Source organism: Delphinus delphis, chromosome 14 (assembly GCF_949987515.2).
Source record: "Delphinus delphis chromosome 14, mDelDel1.2, whole genome shotgun sequence".
Classification (NCBI taxonomy): Eukaryota; Metazoa; Chordata; class Mammalia; order Artiodactyla; family Delphinidae; genus Delphinus; species Delphinus delphis.
In genome coordinates this window covers 16,642,015-16,661,268 of record NC_082696.1, presented here as the reverse complement: position 1 = coordinate 16,661,268, position 19,254 = coordinate 16,642,015, and the positions used below count along the sequence as shown (strand labels likewise).

General features: G+C 41.2%; 1 protein-coding gene across 2 annotated transcripts in view; it reads left to right on the top strand.

Moving 5' to 3' along the window:
- Positions 1–19,254, top strand: part of UST (uronyl 2-sulfotransferase) — a 300,447-nt gene that overhangs the window by 80,629 nt on the left and 200,564 nt on the right. The window lies entirely within an intron of this gene.

The following is a 19,254-nucleotide window of genomic DNA, read 5'->3' as shown; positions in this document are numbered from 1 at the left end:
ACTCAGTCATAACTAGATGTCAAGATTTGGTGAGTGTCTTAGTCAGCTTAGACTGCTATAACAAAATACCATAGACTGGGTGGCTTAAACAACAGACACTTATTTCTCATAGTTCTGGAGGCTGGGAAGTCCAAGATCCAGATGCCTGCAGTTTCAGTTCCTGGTGAGGGCCTGCTTCCTGACTTGTGACAGCTGCTTTCTTGCTGTGTGATGACATGGCCTTTTCTTGGTGTATGTGCCTGGAGAGAGTAAGATTTCTCTGCCTTCTTCTTAAAAGGGCTCTAATCCTATCATGAGGGTCCCATCATGACCTAATCTAACCTAAGTATCTCCTAAAGGCCCCACTTCCATATATGGTTACATTGGGGCTTTAGGGCTTCAACGTGAGTTTTGCGGGGACATAGGCATTCAGTCGACAACAATACTGTGCATATTAATTTTCTTTAGTCCTTAAGAAATCTATAAACTGAATATATTGCTTATGGATGTAATTTCCATATCTTAGTGTGAAGCCCTTAGGATCCTAGTACAGTGCAGATTTAATTACAAGGTATAACTGAGAGACACCTAAAAACTAGTCAGCATCTCACAAAGGGCAAGGACAACATATAGCACTTCCCCAGGTCTGCACTGCCCTGTTACAGTAACGTGGTGATAGGGAAATGAAGGTGAGACTCTCGCATGTTGCATTAGTGATAACGATTATGGTGATTTAGTGGTTTTGAGGAGCATTTTCAGGAGAAAAGTCAAAGTAATCTTTGACTTGTACAGGAAAGCGAATCAGAAAACACAAATCCAATTGCATAGCAGAATCCTATACCTTATTAGAGTTGAGATACCTATTGGAGAAATGTAGTCAGTTTATATTAGGACTTTTGGCAGATAAATTTTATTTGATATGTAGGCAAGGATTCAAAACTAATGAACTACTTATATTCCTTGATTTTTTTAAACTTGCGTCTTATAACTAGCAAGTAGTGCCAAGTCAGTATTGTATTTCTGTCTTTTCTTTGTCGTAACTGTCAGAACAAATAGTCAGTAAAACAGGATGCAAGAAAGCTTTCATCTTGAGATGTTAATAAGAAGAAAAGAAGGTATAGGAATTCCCTTCTCCAGCACCATTTGGTGGAATCATTCTTGACCCTTTTGTCCTCCCTGCAAAAAGCACCAGCCTATTGGAGACCTTCTCACACTGTTTCATTTAGTTCTGTGAAGACGTTATTGGTAGGGCATAACACAACAATTATTTGCAGTGATAGGAAAACATCACAAACATGTTTTTTTAAAATTGTGGAGCCTACAGAAAGAAAGGAAAAAAAGACAACCCTGGTTTTATGAAATGAGAAGAAGAAAGTTCTCAGTGGAAAAAGTGTGTGTCCAAGATGAAAAGGACACCTTGTGGTCCAGGAAATTTAGGAGAAAGACAAGTAGGCTTTAGATGTTCTAACCTTGCTGGAAACATTGTCACCTTTCCAGGGAGCCACCCACCTATAAACTTCATGGAGTCTACCGTAGAGATCTACAGCTCGGAGAAGTGGAGTGACTGAAATTCAACAGGCACAAAGCTGAATGTTAATTTTTAAAAACATATCTTTGAAACCAGCCATTTCATCAAAAAAGATTAAGGGAAAATATATTTTTCCAGATTTAAGCACAGTCTTAAGGGCCTGCATACATCTTGATGGTTAAACAGCAAGGTCTTTTTCTTATCAATGTGAGTGTTCTGTGAAATGACTGACTTTGAGAGAAGCACTTGCCATGCTGAGCTTTACCTCCTCTTGTTTTTTGTTCAGAAATTGGTGCTGTTATTGAAACAATATGGGTGAGCATCTGTCTCAAACATGTAATTTTTTCCACCTCTTCTCTCTATGGTTTTACGTTGTTTAACAGCTTTTAAAGGACTTCCAAAGAATAGCACTGATACAAGGGGAAAAAAACCCCACATACAGTTATAAGATTCATTTCATTTTAATCTTCAATACATTTAAGCAAAAGAAAAAAAATACCCAATGTCAAAATAAAATACTTCTTTGACTACCTTAAAAAAACAGTGTATTATCATTTAGTCACTTCTTGCAGGAAAGCCCTTACTAGGAGGTAACCTTTAGATTTTCTAGGTGAAAGTAAACCATTTTGAGAAAGCATTATCTTTGCTGAAACAGCACTATTTCCAATAAATAAGCCACTCATTCATTTAGTTCTTTGTTTATTAGACAGTTACTGAGGGAGTACTGTGAGCTAGAGGCTGTGCTCTGTGTGGGGATAAATAAAATACAGATCCTGCTGTCATGGAATTCACACTATTTAAAGGTAAATTTCAACTGAAGATTGCCAGTAGAAAACAGCCATTTTTTTTTTTAACATCTTTATTGGAATATAATTGCTTTACAATTGTGTGTTAGTTTCTGCTGTATAACAAAGTGAATCAGCTATATGTATACATATATCCCCATATCTCCTCCCTCTTGCATCTCCCTCCCACCCTCCCTATCCCACCCCTCTAGGTGGTCACAAAGCACCGAGCTGATCTCCCTGTGCTATGCGGCTTCCCACTAGCCATCTATTTTACGTTTGGTAGTGTACACATGTCCATGCCACTCTCTCACTTTGTCCTAGCTTACCCTTCCCCTTCCCCGTGTCCTCAAATCCATTCTCTAGTCTGCATCTTTATTCCTGTCCTGCTCCTAGGTTCTTCAGAACTTTTTTTTTTTTTAGATTCCATATATATGTGTTAGCATACGGTATTTGTTTTTCTCTTTCTGACTTATTTCACTCTGTATGACAGTCTCTAGGTCCATCCACCTCACTGCAAATGACTCAGTTTCGTTCCTTTTTATGGCTGAGTAATATTCCATTGTGTATGTGCACCACATCTTCTTTATCCATTCATCTGTCAATGTGCACTTAGGTTGCTTCCATGTCCTGGCTATTGTAAATAGTGCTGCAGTGAACATTGTGGTACATGACTCTTTTTGAATTATGGTTTTCTCAGGGTATATGCCCAGTAGTGGGATTGCTGGGTCATATGGTAGTTCTATGTTTAGTTTTTTAAGGAACCTCCATACTGTTCTCCATAGTGGTTGTATCAATTTACATTCCCACCAACAGTGCAAGAGGGTTCCCTTTTCTCCACACCCTTTCCAGCATTTATTGGAAAACAGCCATTTAATAAGACCGGTCAACATGCAGTGCCTATAGTATATAGGTAAATAGTCAATCTTTAAGGTAGTATGTTGGTACCAACTCTGAATTCCATTCCAGGAAACTCAAAGACTTTTTATTGAATTAAAGAGGAATTACAAAACATTTTATGATCCCTGTGCAATATAAGGGAAGGTGGCCAATGGTCTATTTTTCAGTTGGGAGAAAGGTAATAAGCTTAATCAAGCCCGTCTCTGGTCCCTGGTTAGCTCTCCTCAGGGCTTGTTAAGATTTAATCGATGTATTTGTGAAATGGTCTTTTCATGAAGGGCTCAAGTACCATCATTTTCTGAGTCTCTAGTCTATCATTTGACATGTTCCAAATGGGTACCACCCCCGCCCCGCCCCCCTGCACTGAGCGAGACAGCTCACTGGCACCCAGAGTGTTGGCCAGCCTGCATGCTTAGTTGGGGACCTGTATGGTTTTCCAAGATGACGCCTAGTTGATTCATTCCTGAATCTCAAGCATTGACATCTGTGTAAAAATATGGGAGTGTGTAGGGCAGGAAGTTCAGAGCAATCAGCTTTCCTTGGAAAATATTTTTCCTTTTCAATTTCATGGCTATTTTTAAAAAGGGATGTTAGAAACTTGAGTTAGTTTAAAGATGAGTATGTGTTTTCCTTTCATGGTGGCACATAATTATTTTCAGTAAAGACTAAAAGAAACCATCCTTTTTTGTTGTCTAGCCAATAACTGACTAAAATGAGCAGTGCTGATCTACAGGTCTGGGTTGTGGTGACTGAAAGCAGAGCTTTTGGGAGTTTCATTTTTTTCTTGAATTTGAACTTGCAGAGTTCACGTTCTGTGGAGAGGAAGGGGCGGTCCCCGGCACGCACGGCGGGGGCATCTGCTTGATGGCCTTCTCAGTTAATCCGCACAGCTCCCTGAGCTCAGCTGTGTTCTTGCCAAAAGGCACTGCGAAGCTAATGTGCGTGGAAATTATCTATTCTGAGCCATGAGTTACTTTCCTTAGCTATAGTTGTCATTGGTACTGTAATAACTTGGCAGCATTTCATCATTTTTTCTTATGTCTGGCTCATGTTAGCTTGTGTTAACTCCATGTCACAAAAACCCAAACAAACATAAAGTTCATAGGACCTACTTGGCAGCTGGCAGTGTTTCACACAACTACCTAATTTATTTATTGACACTCATAGTAAAGATGGCTCATCATGAATTGATACAGTGTGTTCAGGCCCTGCCACGCTCCTAGCTGAGTCACCTTGGGTGAATCACTTAACTTCTCTGAGCATTGGAGTCTTGATACAGGGATTGAGTCAGAAAATCTCTAAATTCCCTCTAGTTCTGAAGGATTTGATGAATGTAGTTGTTCCCAGGATGAATTTGCAACTCTCTGAGACTTGTTACCATCTTCGGATGCCATTGGTACCACTCAGAGGCCCTGCAAAAGGATGGACACTGGGTCCACCAAGTATCCAGGATGGGAGGGTGGGCAGTCTGAGGAGTGCACAGGTGATCCCCTGGGGAGGCAAGAACTTCTCCCCAAGGTGGGTGAGAAAGCAAGGTGCTTCCCAGGTGAAATAGCTTGCACTGAGATGTTGGACACTGGATTACTATGCCATGAAGAAGAGATTAACAATTTTCTTCGGAAGTAATGGGAAACCACTTGAGTCAGAATCATTTTCCTCAGTTGATGACTCATGAGGGCTTAAATTGGAGGAGAAAACAGAATTCTAGATAGTTTCATGGATATTTGAGAAAACCATTTAGCTCTCCAAAAATACCCATTTATATTGATAGGTATTATCAGTATACCTGGCATGAGTAGTGATATGTGTTAGAGTTTCAGGTGGCTTAATAAATAACACTGCTTTAGTCCTCTTCTGAATTTTAGACGAATTCGGAACCATTGGAAACAGGCAATTCGAGATCAAAATGGCTTCAGTTTGCATCCCCATGGGCTTGCTAACTCTCCTCTAAATTGAAGATATCCTCCTGAACATGCGCTATGTTCCCTTACTGGGACAAAGCCCATGCCATTAAGAGAAGGGAGTGGCAGAGGGTATCAGAATTGAGGAGATAGGCTGGTTCCAAAAGCTGGAACTATTCAGTTACTTTCTCCAAAACTCATCTATCAAACAAGTCACTAAAAAAAGTTGGGAGAGGTCAGACCAGGAATGTTCTCTGGCTGCAGTTCCTTCACTTGGGTCCCAAGATGTAGAAAAGGACACTGCTAACAGTTAGCATCAAACTCAGTGTAGTGTTGGGAACTGTGGTTGAAAAATGTGAGAGAAGTATATATTCAACAAGTATTTATCAAATGCCTATCAAGTAGCCAGCACTCTTCTGGGCTCTGAGATATAGCAGAGAACAAGACATCCAAGGTCTCTCTTCTTACGGAGCTTACATTCTTGGGGGACGAGGCAATAATAAACATAGAAATAAGATAATTTCAAATATTCGTAAGAAATTAAAACAAGATAATGTGACAGAACAATTAAGAATGGGGTGAGGGAAAGGGGACCCATGATAGGATGGACAGGAAAGGCCGCTCTCAGGAGGTAACAGATGACTTGAGGGCCTGGGGATGAGGGTTAGGGGAGCAGCCTGTTCCAAGACCCTGAGGCAAGAATGGGCTTGGTGGCTTGAGGAGCAGAAGGAAGGCCAGTGTGTGTGAGCACAGTGAGCGTGGGATGCAAGGCTGGAAAGAAAGATGCGCCAGGTCCTCTGGGAGTCAGGTTCCTCCTGGTATAATAGAAAGCCACTGGAGTATTTAAGCAGGTTCCTCTGAATCATCTGGGGAACTTGCTAAAGTGAAGACTTTGGTTCATTAGACCTGGGGTGGAGCCTGAGAGTCTTCATTTCTAACAGCGTACAGGTGATGCCGTTGCTGCTGGTTCAATGGACCCAACGATGAGTATCAAGGTTCTCAATCATGTTTGAAAAGATCACTTGGCCCTGTGGAGGGTGGAGAATGAATTGCAAAGGTTAAGAGTAGAAGCAGGGAGATCAGTGTGAAGCTATTGCAGGACGCACAAGGGCATGGCCATTTAAGATCGTGTGACTGAGGCCTGATATTCCAGAAAAGAGGTTCCAGTAGGTTCAACTCAAGGGTATCGCACAGATATGTGCCCCAATATGCAGCAACCCAATATTCAAATTCAATAAGTATTTATTATTTTTCAATAAGTATTTCAATAAGGCTAATATTCAGCTCCTACCATTGTTTATTGAGTACCTACCATATTCCAGATCAGTGTTCCTCAAGCTGTAATGTACCTAGGAATCATTCAGGGATCTTGTAAAATGTGGATTCTGGTTTAATAGGTCTGAGGTGGGGCCTGGGAGTCTGCTTTTCTAACAGGCAACATTGACAGTGCTAGTCTGCAGAGCATACTCCGAGCTCTACCCCGGTGGTTTTCAAATCATACTATGAGACTGAATCACCTGGGAAATTTTCAAACTACCAGTGCTTAGATCACACAGGATGAATCTTCAAACTCTCTGGGGAAGGAGCCCAGGTGTGTTTTTTTTTTTTTTTTTTTTTTTGCAGTATGCGGGCCTCTCACTGTTGTGGCCTCTCCCGTTGCAGAGCACAGGCTCCGGACGCGCAGGCTCAGCGGCCATGGCTCACGGGCCCAGCCGCTCCGCGGCATGTGGGATCTTCCCGGACCGGGGCACGAACCCGTGTCTCCTGCATCGGCAGGCAGACTTTCAACCACTGCGCCACCAGGGAAGCCCAGACGTGTATTTTTTTCCGACATTCCCCAGGTGATGCTAATGTGTAGTTAGGGCCGAGATCCTCAGAGCTAGCGATGGTCACCCAGTTTCTCTGGGGAGGTGGCTAGTACTATTGTTCCCATTGCACAGAGGAGGTAAATAGATGCTAGTTAACTTGCCCAAGGTCACATGGCCAGTTTAATGATAGAGCAGAGATTTCAACCTAGTTCTTCGAACTCCAAATTTAGTGCTTTTTTCATACTACCATACTAATTCCGTACTTTCCTGTTTTGGGCAAAGCTCACTGTGCTAGATACTGAGGGGAACATTGTATAAGGCAGGGTCCAATGAGGAAACCGAAACTCAGGTAATTTCAAACAGAGGGAATCTAGTACAGGTGATTGGTTACAGTGGCACTGAGAGGGCTAGAGGGAAAAAAGGAAGGGGCAGTTGCAGAAGGAACAGAAGGGAAGAAACAGTTGTTGCAGAAGGCTAAAAAGGAAGAAACTGTTGCAGAAGAGACAAAAGGAAAGGATATTCCCTGAGATCAGGAAACCGTCATGGTCCTGGGCTGGAAACTATGAACTTGCATCTGGTACTGCACTGCCAGAGATGCTGTCTTTTGTGGTCACGCTGCAACCACTGGACCCATGCTTCCCCCAAACCCTAACCCCACTTGAATCTAAGCCCTGTTTAAAAAGGGTTGTTGGTAGGAAAATGGGGTTTGACTTATGCATTCTGTCTGAAGGCTGTATTTACTAGAATGCGCCTCTTCTGTATGCAAAAGGATATGATAGATGATGTTCGGAACACTGAAACTTTTAGCTATTGGTCATGTCCTAGTGGTCACCATCAAAAGGAAGCAGGTATTGTTCTTTGGTATTTGGAGCCTGACCCTCTTCTGCTCTGAGCCCTACCCCCGTGGAGCGTTTGTACTTGCTGAGCCCTGGTGATGGACGCCGCCAGGTCCCCCGTCTTCGCGCTGTGCTCGCTGTGTCTTCCCTTGGTTGTTGATTTTACCCTTTCTCTGCTGTGCAGTGTGTGTGCTTACCATGCTGTCCCTGCTGGTGTTTGTTAGTGAAAACTTGCCCTTGTGCTTGACCATGCCTGTCTTCTGAGCTTGATTGAACTTCTTCAGTGACCAAGAAACTTCTGCAAAGAAAGAAAGAAAAGAACTGTAAAAGTATAATGGCTCTTCCGGATATTTGGATAGATTTTGATAGATTTTATTTTGATAGTTTTTTTTTTTTTTTTTTTTTGCGGTACGCGGGCCTCTCACTGTTGTGGCCTCTCCCGTTGCGGAGCACAGGCTCCGGACGCGCAGGCTCAGCGGCCATGGCTCACGGGCCCAGCTGCTCCGCGGCATGTGGGATCCTCCCGGACCGGGGCACGAACCCGTGTCCCCTGCATCGGCAGGCGGACTCTCAACCACTGCGCCACCAGGGAAGCCCTATTTTGATAGATTTTGATAGATTTTTTGATAGATATTTTGGCAGGTGCAAAATAAAGACGAGTGAGGTTTAAAATAGAATAAAATTGTCTTTCTCATAACTTGTGAAGAAAATGTTTTTAAAAAGCAGAGAAAGATCACCTCTTATTAAGTGGTACATTAAAAAATGAAGTTAGCATGGACTTATATACACTACCAAATGTAAAATAGATAGCTAGTGGGAAGCAGCCGCATAGCACAGGGAGATCAGCTCCGTGCTTTGTGACCACCTAGAGGGGTGGGATAGGGCGGGTGGGAGGGAGACGCAAGAGGGAGGGGATATGGGGATATATGTATACATATAGCTGATTCACTTTGTTATAAAGCAGAAACTAACACACCATTGTAAAGCAATTATACTGCAATAAAGATGTTAAAAAAATGAAGTTAGAAAATTTCTTATGGTATCAGCAGTTAATTTGTATCTGTAAAACGAATTCGCATACCCACATTTATTTACATAATTTCCTCTCTCATGATTAATTTAATACTTACAAAGAGAAGAAATTATTGAAATAGTTTTTTTTTCCTGCCAGAATTTCACCCTGTCCCAATTTCCATCTATGATAAGAATATTTATGTTTTGGAACTAGGAAGAGAGAAGATCCCAGTAAATAATTAATAGATGTTATTTTATATTCTGCCGTGATTGAATTACTATTTGGTAATTACAAATGAGAAGAGCAAGAAAGAGATATTGGTTCTGATCACTAGGGCTTGTGGAGGCTGCTGGCTTACTTTGTTAAGGAGAACGGTGTGCAGCCTTCCAGGAGGGGAGTTAACAGGTATCATTCCCCCAAAGGTGTGAGTAGCCTGAGGAAAGCTGTGGGGATTTTCTTCCCATCTGCACGTCCCTTCTTCTGTGGTTATCCTAACAAAGTGAGAATATTATTTAAACCTTGTACTTTATTTTGCTGGAGTATTTGATATGTTTAAAAAGTGTAAGACCATTTCCTCAGGAGGCATATGCTTGTACTTAGCCTTAATTCATACCCTTGGAGGCAGTGAATACAGCGGGGCCCTATTCTGTGTATTTTAAGAGGTTTCTTATAACAGGGCTGGTCTGTTGGCGATACTGGTGAGTAGCACTTAGAGGGTTTACAAACCACTCAGTGGGGGTGATGACATACTCAGTGTGGTTCTGGAAGCTAAATAAAACACAGGAAAGAGATATTCAATAAAATAAAGAACACACCTATGTAATTATTGCCAGAAATGAACATTTGAAACCCTAAATTTGAATGTGGTCTAGGCACCTGAAGATTCTGTAGATAAACATAATTTCCCAGATTAAAATTTCAGGAAAGAATGTCTATCTCAAGTGTCTTATTTAGATGAAATATTTTGAAAACGTTTTGACTGATTGTAGGAGAAACAGGGAGCACATGTTGAGAGAGACAGGTGCCCACAAAAGCAACATTCCCTCCTTAGTGGCCCATTTACGGTTAGTAAGCCTGAAGAGCACCCCATCCAGGTCGTCGTCATGTATTTTCCACTAGGAGATTTTTGGCCATCTCGTAAGATGTAGACCATTACTGTGGAATTGTTTTGTGACTTAAAATGCAGATCTAAAAATAAGTTTTTCTTTTAGAAGGACTGATTTTTTAATGACAGTGAGCCAATCAATTCTATCACAGTTTGAGGTTAAGAGACACCCCTTCTCCTGTGGATAAATTCTAACCCAAGTCTTTAGATTTTTTTTTGGTAGCCATTTGCATGGGAAGTCAGCTAATGTCTTTCAAGTCTCTGCTATACTAAATACTACACTGTCCTAGATGTTTTCACTCAGGCTATCTCATTTAATCTCCAGGATAACTTTCTTAGGTATTTTCCAGGTAAAAAAAACTGAGACTCTAAAGAGGTGCGATAATTTGCCAAAGGCCACAGGGTAAATAGGTATTCAATTCCAGATTCCAATCCCAGCTTGTCTGCCTAAAACCGTATCATCTCCCCAAAACACTTGGATAGCCATGATTCAATGTGACCTGGGCCTCGCAGGGTCAAATACATTTGTAATGTGGCTGAGTTTTCCATTTTACCTGAAGTTAATCATGCTTCCAGTATCATCCAGGTATTTTTGGTTTATTTTTGTGTTTTGTTATTTCTCGCATTTATAGTTCCGAGCGTGATGTGCTATATGTAGCACATAATTAATGAATACTGGAATCAATCCATTTTCATGGATCTTGAGCCCCATAAAAGCTGCTTAGCTTACAGGGGTCAGAGTAACCTTGGTTAGAAAAGGTACAGAGATGGAATACCTCCACCTTTTTTTCTACCTGGTAAAATCCTATAACAAAGGCCAGTACATGCCATCATCTCATTTATATAGCTTTCTCTGACCCATTTTGTCACTGAGGCAGAATTTCTTCTTCTGTGTATGACTTAGTACTTTATATATACTTTCATGTAGTTTTTTTTTTTTTAAGAATGATCATGCTAGCTTCTATTTATTGTGCACTATGCCAGGCATGAAGCTAAATACAAATGTTATCTCTTTTTAATCCTCAAAACAACCCTGGGGGACAGCAAACCTTAGGCATCATTATCGTATATTACAGGTGAGGAAACTGAAGCTCAGAGGGCTTAAGTAACTTGCCCTCAGTCTCAGGGAGTGCATTTCAGAGATGCAGTGGGAACCCAGATCTAACCGATTCCTAAAGCCCGTGCTTGCAATGTATTCTTTTATTTTTAATTGAGGCAAAATTTACACACAGTGAAGTACACATATCTTAAGTGTACAGTTTGATGAGTTTGGTAAGTGCACACATCTGTGTATCTGTCTACCCATCAAGATACAGAACATTTCACTGCCCAGAAAATTCTTTCATGCCCCTTCTCTGTCAGTTCCAGCCACTCAAGATTAAGGCTGCCTGTTCTTGAACTTCATAGAAATTGAACTGGAGAGTACATATATATATATATATTTTTTTTTTTTTTTGTCTATCACTTTTTTCATTCAACATATTTTTGAATATGTATTACTGATTCACTTTGCTGTATACTGAGACTAACACAACATTGTAAATCAACTATACTCCAATAAAAATTAAATAATAAAAAAATATTTTTGAGATTCATCCATGTCATGGTATCTAATGATATCTACCGTATCAACGGCCCCTTCGTTTTAATTGCTGAGTAGTAGTCCATGTTATGAATAAACCACAGTTTTTTTATCCATTCTCCTATTGTTGGGCATTTGGCTCTTTACCGGTTTTGGCTGTTGTGAATAAGGCTACTATAAACATTCTTGTAAACAAGTGTTTTTTTTTTGTTTTTTTTTTTGCGGTACGCGGGCCTGTCACTGTTGTGGCCTCTCCCGTTGCGGAGCACAGGCTCCGGACGCGCAGGCTCAGCGGCCATGGCTCACGGGCCCAGCCGCTCCGCGGCATGTGGGATCTTCCCGGACTGGGGCACGAACCCGTGTCCCCTTCATTGGCAGGCGGACTCTCAACCACTGCGTCACCAGGGAAGCCCTACAAGTGTTTTTGAGGGCATATGTTTTCATTTCTCTTGGGTAAATACCTAAGTGTGGAATTGCTGTGTCATGGAGTGGAAACGTGTTTAACTATATAAGGAACTACCAGTTTTCCAAAGTGGCCGTACTAATTTACACTCTCATCAGCAATGTCTGAGAGTTCTAGTTTTCCATTTCTTCTCCAACATTTGATACTGTTGGTCTTTTTAAGTTTTATGCTACCTTTTAAAATGCTCTCTTTCCCACTTAACTGTGAACCTTTGAAGGTCAGAAGATAGGTGCCGATTATTTTTGTATCCAGGCTTAACTCAGTGTCTGGCACGAATCTGATGCATGTGAAACTGATTTTGAGGATTGCAGAAATGGTTGTCATGGTCCTTTCTACCAATGAAAATCTGTCATTCTAACCTGATGCCATGTGGTATGCAGATGGTTTTATCTGAAAGGGCTTTGGACAGTTCTCTTCAGAGGGTAGCAGCCTTTCCAAAGGGAGGTGGAGATTGGTGATCCCTGTTGAGAAAGGGAGTGACCAGTCAGGCATCCGTTGTCCTGAGTGAGGTGGCATGGTGTGTCCCACTCTTTGCTGGGGGTCTGTGCCTCAGCACTAGGCACATGTGACGTGGAAAGTCTACTTGAACATCACTGAAAGCACAAGTGTTGACTTCTGACCCGCATTCTTTTAGGACTGTTGCTGCATAACAATATGACGACAAACTTAGCAGCTTACAACAGCACGTATTTATTATTGCAGAGTTTCTGTGGATGAGGAGTTTGGGCGTGGCTTACCTGGGTCTTCTGCTTCACAAGACTGCAATCAAGGTGTTGGCTGGGACTTTGCTTCCAAGCTCACATGGTCACTGGCAGGATTCAGGTTCATGTGGGTTGGTGGACTGAGGGCCTCAGTTCCTTGCTAGTTTTTGACCACGGGCCACCCATAGTTTCTTGCTATGTGGGCTTCCCTGACATGGCTGCTGGCTTCATCAAAGCCAGCAAGGGAGCAACTCCCAGCAAGATGGATGTTGGAATTTTATGCAATATAATTATGGAAATGACATCCTGTTCCCTTGGCAATATTCTGCTGGTAAAAAGCAAGTCATAGATCTTGCCCACATTCAAGGGAAGAAGATTACACAAGGACATGAGTACCTTGGTAGGGATAATGGGAGGCCATCTTAGTGTGTCTGCCACAGATGGTCAATTAAAATTCTTTATAAAAAAAGAAAAATACAGATATTATGAGGAAAATAGTTGTTTTGATCCAAAGAGGGCATTAAATGTTTTTACTGTTCTAATGAATAGATTCAGAGGCTCCAACATTACCCCAACAGAGAGAGGCCCTGTTCTGGATAAATTATCTGCAGTTATTGTCCTGATGGATAGGAAAACATGAAGTGATGTCTGGATAAATACTTCTCAGTGGGTTCATTCAGGGTAGATGAATTGAGTCTTTTCTATGACCTGCTACTGGACAGAGCTTCTGCTCTGAGATTTGCCATGGATTGAAGAAGGAGAGAGATTGGCAGAGTGATGCCTGTCCCCCCAGTGTGGGAAGCCAGACTCTTTGGCAATGAATTTGCTTATCTGGAATAGAATGATTGACTCAGATCAAACACAGAAAAAGACTAAATTGCCATACTTTGGGGGAGATGATTTTTGATTAAAAATGTAAGTCACACGTATAAAGAAGAGCAGTGCAAACAAAATATTTTACTTGTTAAAAGATACCTGGAAGATGTTCAGGCTTTAACCCTTAGCTCTGGAGAGTTTAGACGGTCAAGGAAGACAGGAGAGCCTCGTCCAACCTTGACCGTGTGGTATTTATTCTGCCTATCCTTGATCACTAAGGAGTTTGAGTGCCCTAAATGTTTTTCCAAATTTAAAACAAGCACAAAAGTTCATTTCCCGACTTTTGGGAAACATTATTATAATCCTTTAATTGTTTAGAAAGCTTTGGGAAACGGAAGGTCAGATAGCTAGACTTAAAAAAAAAAAGTTTGTTTCAAAATTCATCTCCTCTGTAAGCTGTATAACCTCCTTCCTCAAGTATAGGAATGAATCATTTCAACAAAATGGCAAACAGTGTATTTATCTCTTCTAGTTAAAAAAAAAAGACAATATTAATAGACATTTGGAAACTAGTTTTGCCACGTTCTAGGCACTTTCCATTGAAAGCAAAAAAAAATCTTCTTTTGATGGGTGCACATTGAAAGAGCAATTTTATTTTAGTTACAAAATACTAATAATGGTGACAGTTATATAGGGTTTATTATGTGCTAGGTACAGTTCTACTCAGCATAGTATATATAGTATATACACACATATACACGTATATATCTCTGTAAAAAATATATATACTGATTTAATCTTCATAACCACCTATTAAAAAAATCCAAAATATATGTATACCAGCCCTACTTATTCTCTTTGACAGCAGTGTTCTCCTCCTGGTCGTTCTCTTATTAATGAGTGAAATAAATATTTCATTCATGCTCACTTTATATTTTCTTGAGAGTGGTGTTTTAACTTTTCCAAAATTATGCTTTGATAAATCCTATGATGTAGGTATTATTATTATTTCCAGTGTACAGATGAGGCAGAAGAGGCACAAGGAAGTTGGGCAGCTTGCCTGGGGCTTCACAGCTGGTCCATGGTGGAACCAGCATTCAAACTCCAGCAGCCAGAACTAGGTAGTCTCTGCTGTTAACTGTCACACTCTCCCCAGGCTTGAGGAATTTGTTTTCACACATAGGCCATGGCCACCCTTACCAACACTAAAGAAGCAGAATCAACAAAAGACTCCAAGACAAACCAGTGCATTCCAGCTTAAGGAAAACAAACAAACCAAAGAAGCACACTCCCTCCAGCCTGGTCCAAGCCTCTGGGTTAGGACAAGCAATCTAAGAAACAACCCATACTTCACTATTTAAAAGCAATAAACACGACGATAATGGTCTAATTATGATTCTGAAGGACAATATAAAATGCTTCCCAAATGGATTAAAAAAACCACCCCCCAAAGTTTCAGGAATAATTGGAGCGCTACAGAAAGTCTCAATGGGTATCTTGAAGTGTGGTCTCCAGGTTGACATAAGGATTATAGAGCAGCCAAGGGGGGGAAAGCCGTGAGGAGAGGTGAGTAGTTCCTGAAGAGCAGTGTGGCCTGGCCGGTGTCATGGACTCTACCCTAACACCCACCCCCACCCCAATTCCTGTTGTCCTGCCCTGAAGAGTCCTTCCATAGAGACACATTCGGAAGCCAGGGATGACTTTCTGCTCGATCCATCCATAGACACCCTGTGGACGACTTGCGTGGCATTGGGGTGTTCCTGGGCTGGAGGGGAAGCAGAGCCTTCTTCCTTTGAAGCCTACCATATCAAAACGGCCTTGAAATGGCATTGTACCATTCTGGAACTTATCCTTGTAAAGCAGACAGCTCAGGGCCTCCTGCCCTTGTACGGAGGACTTGATGGGGGAGACAGCAGTGAGAGCAGAGGAAGGCTCAACCTGCCATGTGGACCCCGCTGGAGCTGGCCTGACTCCTCGCGCACATCTGCAGAAGCAGTTACTGTCGTGGACAGTTAACACCATTTGTCGCTGGAATGTAGCCTGGGGACAGTCTAGCCAGCTGCCCCTTCAGATTACCCTGGCTTACTTTACTTTAAAAAAAAAAACTATAAATATGTGTGATTATATATATAAATACATAAATATCGGCATACATATATACAAATTTATGGTTTTTATAAACCTATCTATGTAAAACTTTATAGTTTTTACATGTACATATTTATTTATGGTTTTTACTGACAATAAAATAAAACCTTCCCATTATAAAAACAATTCAAACATCACAGAAATTTATAAAGTAAATAGGTAAAAATCCCCTAAAATCCAGTCACTCACAGATATTGCTTTATTTACTATAAAATGAACATTAACATTTAAACACCCTTTCAGGCAAATATCTATGCATATATAGCTATGTAATACTCATACACTTGTATGAGAATTTATTCATCCTAAGAAGGCCATTGGTAAACTTTTCCACCCAGTAAGGTTATGTGGAGGTCTTTCATGGTGTATATATCTAGATAGATAGATAGGTAGGTAGATAGGTAGTTTTTTTGGCCGAGCTGAGCAGCTTGTGGGATCTTAGTTCCTTCACTAGGGATCGAACCCAGGCCACAGCAGTGAAAGCACTGATTCCTAACCACTGGACCGCCGGGGAATTCCCATGGTCAATATATGTTGATCCAAACCATCAGTGTAGTCAGTAGAAGTTAGAAGAATATTGTGACTAGGCTTTCTTAAGGTAAGGAGACATCTGGGAATAGAATTATCAGAACAGCTGGTCATGTGCAGATTTTCTTAAATCTTTGAAAACGTCATGTGGACATGGAATGTGGAAGTACGAGGAAGGGCATGAGCGAAGCCAGGAGGAGCCCTCCAGCTCGCTGGCTGGCCCAGCAAGTGAAGACACCGAGGGGTTGATTTTCACAAGCATTGCCCGTGGTGTTGACCCTGACAATGTCTCGAGAGTAAGGCACACGCTGCGTGGGGCTGGGAAAAGTTTTGAAGGATGACTTTTTACTCTTGTTCCTACAAGATGTGAGGAATCCTGGGATGATGGCTGGTGCTGCTTTAGTTAGCAGCAAAAAGAATCAAGCCCACCAGCAACTAGATTCTTTCATCTCTCTCCAGAAAGGACGGTTTTAACTGTACTCATGTTATGAATCTGTGATAAATGCCAGTGTTGTAATTAAGAAAGGACCTAAAGCAAAACAGAGGCAGGACCATTGTGTTTAAAATGTTTAGAAACAGACGTAGACAAAGTCTACTGATCTCTCCTTTGGGAAAAAGTGACAGTCCATGTAAATAAACAAATTATACCGAATCTATTAAAAACACATGTTGTGCTTGGTTAAATGCTAATCTCTTGTTTACCGTTCTGCTGCCAAGGCCTGGGGTGCATGTCCTGGAACTGAATGTATGTTTGAACTGTTAGAGCACAGGAAAAGAGTCTTTTTGTTTATGTTACACTGAGGCTCCTATCCTCAAATTTATTGATTTTCAACCCAGGGATTCTACTGAAATAGATATTACTGTGTGTCCCTATATAAACTAAACCCATTTTTTCTTCATCCATTTGTATGAAGAAATGTTCATATCATAATATTCAGAACTTTGGAAGCATAAGAAATTGTCTCCAGTGCATGTAAGATGGGAGTCGCCCAGAGAACTCTGTTCACTTTGCCAAGAATGTGCTTCTCTCTCACCAACCACTCTTGATATCTTAATTTTTATTTACCTTTCTCGTTGGATTACAGATAGTACTTTCCCAGAAAGCCTTTGCTGAGCCCTCCAAGCCTGACTTGGTTACTTCTCTGCATTTCTCCATCCTTCCACTTGTCACACCTGGTTGCGGTTGCCTGGACCCTGTCTCTATCCCTCTACAGCGGATGGTTGGTGAGGGTCAGAAGCACATCACCTGGGACAGTGCCCGCCCTAGGATTTTAGTAAACATCTGTTCAGTGAATGAGGATGCCCGTCTTCTCAAAGGCATTTGTCCTCCAGTGGGAACCTGCTGGGTGCTTCTAACACTTCCTACTCCCAGGGCCACCCTTGCCATGTCCCCTGCATACCCAGAACCTTGGTGTGACATTGAAACAATTTCTACTCTGCTAGATACATAAGGACCAAAATGTGCAACTTTTTCATCATGTAACAAACTCCTTTCTTTATTCCCTAACAGGTACCATACATGATTAAGTCTGATAAGCCCTGGCAGGTAATTGATCAAAAAACAAACAAACAAAATTTTTAGATAAAAGCAGACCTGTGGTCTTCAGTATAAGATCCTGGTCTTCAGGATAGGACCACTTTGACTGGATTATAGAAATAGGACTTGGAAACACTTCAGTGAGCATTCCAAGTACAGCCCCTCTGCCACCATGTGGCCTGGAGCCCGCCACTGGCCTCTGTACTACTGAGTCTGCTTTGTGGGATCTCAAAATTAGGGGATGGACTTGGGCATTGCAAGGACATGGAGGGCTGATGTGATGTTGAATGTATGGCTGGGGAGGAACTCTCCCAGTCTATTTCAAGACTGTCCTATTTCCTCCAAAAGCTCTCGCCCACGCTTTCTCTTCTCCTCTGGCAGAACTGAGAGTTACAATTTGTCTAAATGTGCTTTTCTTCATAGTTACTTACACTCTCCCCACTGTGCTGTGCTGTCTAACATGTTAGTAATGAGACTGGTTTTGTCCTGGTGTTTCATTTCAGGAAAAGGTTATTCCTGAAATATCTTGGTTTGAATATCACCATGCTTGGGGAGCAGTCAGTATAATAAAGTTTTAGACAGATGTTGCATTAGAATAGAAATATCGGGGGGACAAGGAGCGAGGGTGGGGGTAGAAAGGTTCTGTCTCCTCATTAATGAGGTTAATATGTGGATGGTGTAGATCACAGTGTAAATGGGCAACACTTGGGTGGAGAGGATAGACGTTAAAGGTAGAAAAATATTTCCCCTGCCCCCGCCCCAATAGTGGAAATTCAGATAAGACACAAATGAGTGTAGCTGAGTTTAAAAAAATAGAATTAATGAAAGAAGTTAGGTGGGGCTCGAATGGCTAAAATTTAGATGAATAAAAAGTGGTGATAAAATACTTTAGGTGAAGACCGCCTTTGGCGAGGCCCGTGTCATCTCAGAATGGGCCTTTGGCGAGGCCCATGTCATCTCAGAATTTTATCTGCCTCTCATCCGATCTTCCTATGGCTAACATGATCCATTCCCATATTTTCCCCCATAGATTTATCTAAGTTGAAAATCTGACCATGTAATTCTCATGCTTTCAGTCAGTTAATGAATGACTTTGTGATACAAATGAGATTTAGTGGCAAAAAGAAATCCTGGATTTTCCAAGTATTAAATGTGTGCTCTTGGGCATTAACAAACCAAAACAAACACTTTACATGAGAAAACAACAAAAACTATCCATTGTAAACTTGACTTAAAGGTTTTGTAAACTTAAATGTTTTAGGGAATGTGCGTGGAATTTATTGAAAAATAGAATGAGTCTTTTCAGTTGAGAGAAATCTTCCCAAGACAAATATCTTTTACATATATGTACAGCTTTGGGCGACATCATTTACTGAACTTTAGAATATATGTGTGGTGTAGATGAGTTTTAAAGTTCTTTCCTACTATGTCCCATGACAACATTAGTTATTTTATGTAGTAATTAAAAAATAAAATAACATTTTTAAAAACCTATGATGGGCCCCCAACCTTACTTCTTTCATGGATTTGAAAGACTTTGTAAAATCCCTGATTTTATTAAATTATGAGCGGTACGCAGGCAGAAGAGCCAGTAGTGCGTGGTGGGTCTGAGTGGCAAGAAA